Source organism: Carya illinoinensis, chromosome 11 (genome assembly GCF_018687715.1).
Source record: "Carya illinoinensis cultivar Pawnee chromosome 11, C.illinoinensisPawnee_v1, whole genome shotgun sequence".
Lineage (NCBI taxonomy): Eukaryota > Viridiplantae > Streptophyta > Magnoliopsida > Fagales > Juglandaceae > Carya > Carya illinoinensis.
This window is the reverse complement of record NC_056762.1, coordinates 43,858,663-43,870,864: the sequence shown is the minus strand read 5'-3', so window position 1 is coordinate 43,870,864 and position 12,202 is coordinate 43,858,663.

Below are 12,202 nucleotides of genomic sequence, written 5' to 3'. Positions count from 1 at the left end.
GAGTTTCGCTCGACCTCCGCTCGACTGTCCGCTCGAGCGAGAATGCAACCCTAATGTGCGCTCGACGTCCGCTCGAGCGAATGTTCTGATTAGCGCCTTGTGCTATAAATACATCATTTTCTCTTCATTTTGATGAGCCCTCAGCAGCCAAGTTAGAGAGAGTTTTGAGAATCCTTTTGTATACAATCCTAAGAGTCCATTGAGTGTATTGGGGCTTTAGGATCAAGGATTTTGTGTGATCAATACTCTTGTACTCCATCTTTTGTTCATAGTGAAATCGTTTGAAACCGACCCCGACAGTGGACGTAGGCCCACATTGAGCTGAACCACTTAAATCTTGGTGTTCTTTGTGTGATCGTCATTTCTTTTGTTGCTTCCGCTATTGTTTGCTTCAACTTAGTCATTGTTTGTTCGGTCCATTCCCAACATTAGGGAATGTGGACAAGTATCTACTAATATTATGGGAGACAAGATGATGTGAATGAACATGGACAAAACTTCCTAGATGCTAATGCATCTAAAATCCTATATTGTACTCAGATGTCTGTCTAATATTAACAACGTTTTACGTGTTTGGTCCTAGTGTGCAGGACAAAAGACCAAAACATGAATGTTAATGAAAAAAACTAAACTTTTTCAAACATGTCAAGAGCCATGATCAAATTCTTATCATAGCTCGCTCTAGAGAGAGTAACTCACATTTAAACATCAGGTTAGTATTGCCAGCTAGTTTGCCATGTAGATAATCATTTGGTGAGCCGGGCTTCTGAGAGGGGCAGTCTCTACTGCATTGGCTTTTGTTGGAAATATTTTCAAAATAATATATATTATATTTATTATTAATAATTTTTTGGGATTTATTTTTGGAAGTTATGAATTGTTTTGGAAAGAGAGAATTTAAGGAAATTTTATAAGCTATTGCTTATGGTTATAATATTTGGGTCTATAAATATGCCACAAATCATTACTTGGCAAAGGACATGGGTTCAAGCCATGCCTCTCCTCAAGGAGGGATTTTTGTTGATTTTACGTAGCAACAAGTGAAAGGGCACAAGCAAGCGCGAGGCACTGCAATTAAAATGGAAAATCGCACCTATTGGGTTTCGAACCCGTGCAAGAAGGGTGGTAGGAAATCAACGTGACCTTTGGATTGGGTCCAACCTTTCACTTGGCAACAAGTACAATAAATATACATGTTCAAATCAGATACAGAAGAATGAAAAGTCTTTCACATCCTTTGGCCCTCTATAAATAGACCCATTGGCCTACGAATTTAAGAGAGAAAAACAGAATTGACAAAATACATAAGGCAATTTTGAAATTCTCTCTCTCTCAAAAGTCTTCATTTCTTCAAAACTTGTCATTAGGATCTGTTCATTCTGTAGAGAACAGATTTCTAATCTCTTGGTTGAATAGTAAAATCTAAGGGTATTCGGGGTCTAATTTTGTGTCTGCATAACGCGGTTAGACAAACAGACTTGTTCTAGGATTCATTGTATCTTTGAGGCAAATTCGCTTGTAACCCGTGTGCATACCGTAATTGGTGGGGGCGAATATTGTCTTAAGAAAAGTGACATTTGTAACGCATCTTGAAGCAAACTTTCTCTCAATATTTTTTGTTTGGCAGCCCCTTTTGCACCAATAGCTTTCAAACAGGTATCTGTTTTTCTGCTCAATACAGTGCAAAACAGTTGCAAATAATATTTTTTTGTATAGGATTTTGTGTGTTTTTTTTTTTTTAATGTAACACTCTGTATTTCATATATGAACTCAAACCATACAATTCTTGTCTTTTGCCAAACTATTTACAATGCAGTCCAAAACTTTTTCATAGAGTTACCATTTAAAGCTGATAGGACAGCATTGCACACTTCATCTACAATCGTGCTCCAATGATTCTAATAGAAGCATGCTTCAAATCCATTTGGTCCAGGTGACTTCAAAGGGGCCATATGTTTTACTGCTTCTTTACCTCTAATCTGGTAAAGCTCTTCAAGATACTCTCATTCATCTCAACTTTGACACTTTGCTCAATGCATTTTAAACATTCCTCAATATATACACACATTGGGTTTGTTGTAGTAAACAGATTCTCAAAATAACTGCTGAAAGTCCTCAGAGAAATGAGTTGATTGGCATATTCTTGTGAAAACCTGTGTAAAATAGTGTTGTAACAAGTGTTGATGCGAAAAGGCTTGAAGTGTGCTCGTCATTGGTCAAAACAGAAGAATTCACTCGACTCTCACTCAACAGGGCGCTCGAGCGAACTCAAGCAGAGTTGAACGCTCGAATCTCGCTCGACACTGAGCTCGAGTGAACTCAGACAGATTGTGCCGCTTGACCCTCGCTCAACAGGACACTCGAACAAACTCAGGCAGAGTTGAATGCTCGACATTGAGCTCAAGCGAACTCAGACAGATTGTGCTGCTCAACCCTCGCTCAACACTCCGCTCGAGCCAATGTTCCATATCACTTAAATTTTACAGTTTTGAAGCACGTCCTTTGATTGGGACTATAAATAGAACAGCTTAACTTCTGTTCTAAGTGTGGAGAATAAGAGCAAAAACCCTAAGGGCCTCCAAGAACTTTTTAGAGCAACCTCTCCCCCAGTTGGTTGATTCTCTCTTGGATAAACACATCTCCACCACACAACACTCAAAATCAACTTTTACATGAGTCCATTGAAGTGGACATATTAGTTGACCGGAAGAGTCCGGAGCTGCTGTTGATGCAGAGATTGAGAGGTTCTAGTGGAAGCTATAGAAAGGTCGGAGTTCTGACACTATATACGTGTAGAGATCAAGTGGGTCACTTGTGGTGTTGCAAGCCAAGTTTAGCAACTACAAAGGTTTTGTGAGTGTTTCTAAATTGGTTGTAACAAACTTATTTTCTATAGTGGATTTGAGGTGGTGTCTTACACCCGAAGTGGTTTCAAATTTTGAAGATATTCTTCAAATGAGTTTCCACTCCGTGATCAAGATCATGTGTTAATTATTTGTGTTATTTTATTTATTTATTAACTGCTTGTTTAACTGTTTTTCAAAAGACCACAAAAATTGGAGTACACCTATTCACCCCCTCTAGGTGTAGTGATTGGTCGAACCCTGCTTTTTCAATTGGTATCAGAGCGGGTTCACTCCACTAGAATTTAGTTCCTGAGTGTAATCCTGTTGTAGTGGTTTAAATGTAAAAGTCTCAATCACTCACATCTCCACCATATTTTGATGGAAACAACTATGTTTATTGGAAAGTGAGAATGAGGGCATTCTTGAAATCTGTGGATGAATGAGTGTCAGTTTCCATAACAAATGGTTGGACAGGACCAGTGGTTATTGTTGAGGGAGTTCAAACTCCCAAAAGTGTGAAAAATTATTCTAGGGATGAAATAAGTGAGTGTGGATGGAATGGCAAAGAGCTTAATGCAATCTTCATGGTTGTGTCCCAAGAAGAGTTCAAACGGATATCAATGTGTCAAAATTGCAAAGAGGCTTAGGATATTCTTGAGATTACCCATGAAGGTACCAAGGCTGTAAAGAATTCTAAGCTTCAAATGTTGACCATGAGTTTTGAAGAATTGAGAATGAAGGATGATGAAACATTTTATGCTTTCTATGCCAAACTAAATGATATCGTCAACTCTCGCTTTAATCTAGGGGACAGAATTCCTAAGAATAGAGTTGTGAGAAAAGTTCTCAGATCTCTTCCCGAGAGATTTCGCCCTAAGGTTACAGCTATTAAAGAAAGCAAAGATGTGGATGCTATGAGAATTGAAGAGTTGGTGGGCTCCTTCCAAATATATGAACATACTCTTCTAGTAGACAAGAAGCACACAAGTCCATAGCCCTCAATACTATTAGAAAGGAGTCAGATGAGTCATCCGATGAGTTGGCTATGAGTGACAAAGAAATAGCATTCTATGCTAAGAAATTCAGGAAAATGTTTGTGGCTAGAAATAAAAAGAATCAGAGTCTAGAGAAGAAAAAGTTTGAAAAATACAACAGATGATCAAGTTCAGGGAACAAGGATAGAAACTCTGAGAAGCACACTAGAACAAATAGAGACAAGGGTCAGTCCAGTGTGCAGTGTCATGAATGCCACAATTTTGGACACATTCTCCTAGAATGTGCAAACTACAGAAAGGCACAAGAAAGAGCAAAAATTGCATTCCTAAGTGAGAGTGAGTCGAAGTCAAGTGATTCCTCTGGGAACTCTTCCCCAAAAAGAAATCTGAATTACATGGCATTCACTGTCTCGGTAGATAGCAAAAGTCAACACAGTGAAAATGTGTCGGATGATGAGAGCATGTCTGGAAATGAATCTGAATATGAAGATGAGCTACAAGAAGTATATTAGAAGCTATACAAGGAATGTGTTAAATTGAGAAAACTCAACAAAGTGCACATTGAAGAGATAGACTTCATTAAACGAGAAAATGAAGAGCTTCAAGGCAAATTAACTGAAGTCATTGTTCTAGTTGATCAGTTTAAAATGAAGAAGGTGTTCTTGGAAGATGAGTTCAAAACTCAAGAAAGTGAGATAACTTTGCTGAAGGAAAAACCGAAATCCTTCTCCAGCGGGAAACAAAAGTTGGATGAAATCCTAAGCTCTGGAAAGTCCCCTAGTGACAAGAGTGGACTAGGATATGATACAATAAAATCTGAGGCTGCAACTACCTCAAAGGTCTCCCACAAAAATGAGAAGAAAACTGTGTTTGTTCATGAATCAGTTGCCAATGGGAAAACTAACCCATCTGACAAGGGCAAGAAATCCTCACATGTCCAAATGGGTGCTTTGTCTCACGTGAAACCAAGAGCTAGAAATGCAAGTCCTATTTGTCACCACTATGGTAAAACAGGTCATGTTGTAACAGAGTGTTTTAAGTTGAAAAGATACATCACGTTTGAACATACACCTCCTCAAAGCAAAAGTATGCACCCTCCAAAAATGGGTAAACGTCTCATAACTGCTCCTAAGTATACCTCATCATTCAGGAGACAAAGAGATAGTAAAGAAAACTATGTGTGTCATAATTGTGGTAGGGCTAGCCACATCCGACCAAATTGCTATGAGCTTAGGAAGAATCCCATGAGAAATGGAGATAGACAACCAAGAAGAGGGCATCTGAATCTTTGGAGTCAAATCATGGCCTTAACTAGACAGAATGAGATGCTAAATGTCAAGTTAGACCAACTGTCGACTACCAAAAAGGGTGGTTCTTCAAAAGTTAGAAAGATGTGGGTCAGAACTGGAGAAAGAAACACATGCCATGTGGCACACATTGCTCTAAAGACTAGAGACACCTATGTGTGGTATCTTGATAGCGGATGCTCACGTCACATGTCAGGTGATAGAAGTCTATTTAAAACTGTTGAGGAGTACAAGTGTGGAACAGTAACTTTTAGAGATGGTGGAAAAGCTTATATAATTGGAAAAAGTGAAATTGATATACCTGGACTACCTGTCTTGAGAGAAGTGCTGTTTTTTTATGGATTAAAAGCAAATCTCCTCAGTATAAGTCAAATGTGTGATAATGGTGTTGAAGTTCATTTCTCAAAAGAAATATGCATTGTTTCAGATAATGATGAAAAATATATGATGCAGGGAACCAGGACATTTGACAATTGTTATGGCATCACTCCTAGTTTTCAGTATAGTTGCAATAGTGCTAAGAGTGAGGCTACAGACCTATGGCACCAAAGACTAGGACATGTGAATCATAAAAATCTGTCCAAGATTGCCAGGAAAGAGATGGTGGTAGGGTTGCCTGAGCTGGGTAAAGTGGAGACTCCTGTGTGTGGGTCAATTGGGAAAACAAGTTAGAACAGCTCACAAGAAAACTACGGCTATCCTAACTGAACAACCATTGGAGTTATTGCACATTGATCTTATGGGAACCTCTAGAACTGAAAGCCTGGGGGGAAAGAAATGCATAGTAGTAATGGTAGATGACTTCACTAGATATTCATGGGTGGAATTTCTGATAGAGAAAGCTGAAACTCCTAATATGATTAGAACCTTGTGCAAGAAGTTTCAGAATGAGCAATGAAAGGTAATAGTCAAAATTAGGAGTGATCATGGAAGAGAATTTGACAATTCAAATCTTGAGAGTTTCTGTGATGAAGAGGACGTTAGTCAAGAATTTTCTGCCCCTATCACTCCACAGCCAAATAGAGTGGTCGAAAGAAAAAACAGGGTTATTCAAGAAATGGCTCGAGTCATGATACATTGTAAGAATGTTCCTAACCACTTCTGGGGAGAAGCTATGAACACAGCATACCATATTATGAATAGAGTCTATCCGAGACCAAGCACTTCCAAAACACCGTATGAACTATGGAAAGGAAAGAAACCAAGTGTGAAGTACTTCAAGGTGTTCGGAAGCAAATGCTACATTTTGAGAGATAGGGAAAACTTGGCTAAGTTTGACCTTAAAAGTGATAAAGGGATTTTTCTCAGATATTCTAGAAACAGTCGTACTTATAGATGCTACAATCTGCGTACCAGAACTATAATAGAGTCCATAAATGTGGTAGTGAATGATGCTCATGGAGAGAAATTGAACAAGGATGAGCCATCTCACTCACCAAGTGAAATTGAAATAGAAGATGTTGATGCACTAAAAGAAAACTTGGAGTCCTCTTCAAATGAAAAGGTGAGTAGCCAAAAGGAGCCTTCTTCGAGAGTAAAGTTGAATCATCCTCAAGAAAACATTATAGGAAATATAGATGAAGGGATTAGACTAAGAAGGAAAGTGATAAATCAATTGGCTCACTCTAGCTACATCTCACAAATTGAACCAAAAAGGGTCGAAGAAGCCTTAAATGACGAGAATTGGTTGAATGCGATGTATGACGAAATAAATCAATTTGTAAAGAACAATATGTGGTACTTGGTGCCAAGACCAGAAAGTCACAATGTGGTCACAAAATGGATCTTCAAGAATAAATCAAATGAGAATGGAATAATAGTGCGAAATAAAGCAAGATTAGTTGCTCAAGGGTATGCCCAGATGGAAGGTATAGACTTCAATGAGACCTTCGCTCCAGTTGCCAAACTTGAATCAATTCGGATATTGTTAAGCATTGCTTGTCACATGTGTTTTAAGCTCTATCAAATGGATGTCAAGAGTGCCTTTCTAAATGGAATTCTCCAAGAAGAAGTTTACGTCGAACAACCAAAGGGTTTCAAGGATCCAAAATATCCTAATCATGTCTACAGGTTGAAGAAAGCCCTTTATGGTCTGGAACAAGCTACCAGAGCTTGGTATGAAAGACTAACTTCTTATTTAGAAAATCACAAGTTTCTGAGAGGAAGTGTTGACAGGATATTGTTCATCAGAAAAGCTGGAGAAGACATAACAGTTACTCAAATCTATGTGGATGATATTGTATTTGGATCTTCCATTGACACTGGCTCTTGAGTTTGCTGATGAAATTATGAATGAATTTTAGATGAGCATGGTAGGTGAACTAACATTTTTCTTAGGACTCCAGGTAAAACAGTTGAATGATGGGCTGTTCATATCCCAATCCAAATATGCAAAGGATCTTATCACAAAATTTGGATTAGATGGCAAAAGCCATGCTAGAACCCCCATGAGCACTAGTGTTAAGTTTAGCACTAATCTGTCAGGCAAGAATGGTGAGTAATCCTTGTATAGGAGCATGATTGGGAGTTTGTTGTCTCATTGCAAGTAGACTAGACATTGCCTTTAGTGTTGGGGTTTACGCTAGATTTCAAGCCAATCCAAAGGAATCACATTTGGTAGCTGTCAAACGCATACTTCGTTATGTGAATGAGACAGTTAACTATGGGATTTGGTATTCTAGGAATTCTAATACTGAACTTGCAGGTTATTCAGACGCTTATTGGGCAGGTAATATAGATGATAGGAAAAGTACCTCTGGTGGGTATTTCTATGTTGGGACGAACCTGGTAACCTGGATGAGTAAAAGGCAAAACTCAATTTCCATGTCCACGGTTGAGGCTGAATACATTGCTGCAGGGAGTTGTTGCACGCAATTGTTGTGGATGAAGCAAATGCTATGTGACTATGGCATTGCCCAAGGTGTGATGAGCGTCTATTGTAACAATACTAGTGCTATAAACATTTCAAAAAATCATGTCCAACACTCTAGGACCAAGCACATTGACATTAGATATCATCTTATTCGGGAGCTTGTGGAAACACAGGTTGTGACTCTTGAGTATGTTCCCACCGAACATCAACTAGCCGACCTTTTTACCAAACCCTTAGATGGGCTTCGGTTTGAACTTCTTAGAACGGCTATTGGTATTTGTGTTTTGACATGAGCACTGAAACATGCATTACATGCATTTTTTTTTTTTTTTGTGTTTTTGTTTATTTTGTGTTTGTTAGTTGTCTAGTTTCATTGTTGTTGATTGCTGTCCTTATATGCGATCCTTGGTTGTGAGTTTGATGAGGGTGCCATCTTTTCTAAAAATCTAGATACTTGTGTCTTTTGAGATTTGTATCATATACCTATGACTTACAAAGATTTGGAACATGGGTATTTATTGTAATTTGTGACTAGCATCACACACTTCACTCCTAGCTCGGTCAATCGACATTTCGCCACTTGTGAGTTTTGGGGAGGCAATCAAAGGTGTTAGAAAGCTCTACATGCACAACAGAATCGACCATGGGCTAGACGACCTCATCATGGCTCTCATATGCAAATATCAAAAGGAAAAGAAAAGATGTCGATATTATTAAAAAAAAAAAGGTGAAAAACAAAATAAGTTTTATGTTTCTTGAACATACTGAAACAAGTATTAAAACAGAAGGATTCAGGTCCTAGCAGCATTGGGTTTGACTTTCTGTGTCTAGGAAGAGTTTCCCAAGCATTTATGGTTTCATGTTCAGCCCAACCCCACTCACGCTTTTCGGTTGAAATTTCTTGATTGAGCAAGAACCGTTTTAAACACGCATGTCTACATTACTTGTGATACTTTGTTTTACCTGCGTGTTTTGTGAGAATATGAACCTCCTCTACATTTGATATGTATTCTTGGTTTGAAAATTGACTTTCCCAATATTTGTTCAAGTCATGTGAGTGTTGTGTGTTTCAAAACTGGGCAAAAATGCTTTTTTGGAGGTCTCGCTCGACTCTCCACTCGATACCGCTCGAGCGAAAATAGCTCGACATGCCGCTCGAGGATTTAAGTCCTCTCGAGCGAAGGCCAGTTATAAAAATGCCCAGCGCCATTCGAGCAGTGCACGGTTTCCTTTCATTCTTTTTCCCATGCGATCCCTCTCCCTTACTCAAAACTATTCGGTTTCCCCTTATGTTTTCTTCCGAAATCACCTCCAAATCAAGGTAAATCCCTTTCTCTTTTGTTTTTCATGAATTGGTGAATTTCTTTTGTTTTACATATGGGTTTCGGTTTGGGTTTCTTTGAGTGAAATTATTGAAAATATTCCATTCTTTTGGTTTATTGAAACTCCTTTGGAGTGATGGTTATTTGTTTAGTTGTATTTAGGAGGCTTTTGAAACTCCCTAGTGGTTTTGCCCGAGTTTCTCACTTGGATGCACTCCAAGTGTTCAATGAAATGCCTCAATGAATTTTGTTGTCTCATTTCATCATGCATTGGCATAGCATTGTTCCCATACTCATTTCATGTCTTTCCTAGTGTTAGGTTGGATTGTATAGGAGTGTTTGAGTCTAAAAGCGATTGTGAAGTTGCGTCATTGCATTGGCATGCATATGGGTCATTTTGGACTAGGCATATATCATCGGTTTGAAAAATGGAGAGTGAGACATAGGTTTTCGTATGGTATGCTTGGTACTCACCTTTGGGCTTCAATGGATCTTGCATTGGCATTGGCATGCACCATGTCTTGCATGGTTGGTTGGCATTGTTTTGTTAACATGGTTGGCATAATTCGTTTAGCATGTTCACCAGTTTAGCATGTTCACCACATGCTTGCTGAAATGGCCGTATAGACATCAAGCTTTGGTCTTTATCATCATCTTGCATTTGACATATTAGACATGCATTCATCAGGTCTTCGCATTACCTTTAGCCTTGTCTAACGTCACTGACTCTGTTTACAGCCAAAAGCTATGTCTCAACGTTTTCGTCCTTGCCACAACCCCCCTGCACCCACTCAAGCCCATTTCCATAATGCACGGGCATAGGAGTTGTATTCTTAGAACTTCTCTCATCGTACTCCTATAGTCGAGCGTGAAATCTCTCTAGGTGAGCTTACTGAGACCATCATTCCTCACATCTTTGAGTCTCGCCAGTGGCAGACCTTGACCACTGATCATCACACTCTTTCTGTGGAGTTGGTTCGAGAGTTTTACTCCAACATACATGCCATCTCTAATGATGGCTCTTTTGAGGTTATTCTCCGGAACATTTTCTTCCGGGTGACTCCAGGCATGATAGCGGACCTGCTAAATGCCCCTCGTGTGTCCCACCCGATGTATCACTATACACGGACATCTCCTCCCAGTCCACAAGTCATTACTGGATGTCTATGTGGTGGGTCTAGCAATTGGGAAGGGAAGTCCCCTCTCTTGACTGTACTTTTTACACCTGACTATCTCATTCTTAGTAGGATTGTTCTTACTAATCTATATCCTACTGGTCATCAGAGTGATGTGGGTCTTGACCACGCCACTCTTCTATATGCTTTGATCAATGGTGTCTCCATTGATCTAGGGAGTCTTCTGTGTCTGGTCATTCTTGAGGCTTTTCAACCCTCCAAAAAAGGGACTAGTTTGTCGTTTGCTTGTCTAATCACCCGATTAGCCATCTCCCAGTCAGTTGCTTTTCTTCTCGAGGAGCCTAAAATTGCACTTAAGGCTCCTATTGGTCATAGGACTGTACAACTTAGTCATGCTCACAGCACCCCGCACCCTCTCCTAGTTGAGCATCCTCCCGCTCCCTCCTCTCAGCCTTCGAGCTCTCGACCATCCAGCTCTCAACCTTCGAGCTCTCGGCCATCCAGTTCTCAGCCGTCTAGCTCGGCACCATCCACTTCGGCACCCGGTTTGACAAAACCCAACCTTCAGTAGGTTCTTAAGTACCTAGCCCACCTTGATGCCCGGTTCGATACCCTCAATGCTACAGTTCATAACCTAAATATTAAAGTTGATAACCTGCAGCAGTTTGTGACCCAACGCTTCAACAACATCGAAGAGCAACCTAATGAGGATGATGAGGATGGTGGCAGTCCTGCAGATGGTGATGATTGAGACCCTTTGCTAGTTGTGACAAAAAGGGGGAGTAGTACAGTACTAATTTAGGGGGAGCTTAGTACTAATTCAGGAGGAGTGTTAGTTTGTTAGTAACACATTTTTTTGGGGAACAGCAGCTTTTGGTTATCTTTTGGTTTTAGTATCTCATGTTAGCTACTGTTGTTTGACTAATTGTTCTTGAACTCAATCTCTGATTAATTGCTTAATGAAATACTTCTTTTCTAAAACCTGTACTTGTCATGTCTATTCATGAACTATGGTTTGTGATTTGCAAACAATATTTTGTGCATATGTGTAGGGGTATGTTTAACCGTTTGCTAAGTGTGTGCAGAAATATTTCAACGTGATCAAGAATTTGAATCTAGTGATGGGTGTGCTAGGATTAGGTCATATGTATAGGTTAGATGTTTTGTCACAGAAATGCCAAAGGGGGAGATTGTTGAAGGAGAAATGAGTTGATTGGCATATTCTTGTGAAAACCTATGTAAAATAGTGTTGTAACAAGTGTTGATGCGAAAAGGCTTGAAGTGCGCTCGTCATTGGTCAAAACAAAAGTATTCGCTCGACCCTCGCTCAACAGGGCGCTCGAGCGAACTCAGGTAGAGTTGAACGCTCGACACTAAGCTCGAGTGAACTCAGACAGATTGTGCCGCTCGACCCTCGCTCGACACTCCACTCCAGCCAATGTTCCAAATCACTTAAATTTTAAGGTTTTAAAGTGCCTCCTTTGATTGGGACTATAAATAGAATAGCTTAACTTCTGTTCTAAGTGTGGAGAATCAGAGCAAAAACCCTAAGGGCCTCCAAGAACTTTTTAGAGCAACCTCTCCCCCACTTGTTTGATTCTCTCTTGGATAAACACATCTCCACCACACCACACTCAAAATCAACTTTTACATGAGTCCATTGAAGTGGACATATTAGTTGGCTAGAAGAGTCCGGAGCTGCTATTGATGCAGAGATCGAGAGG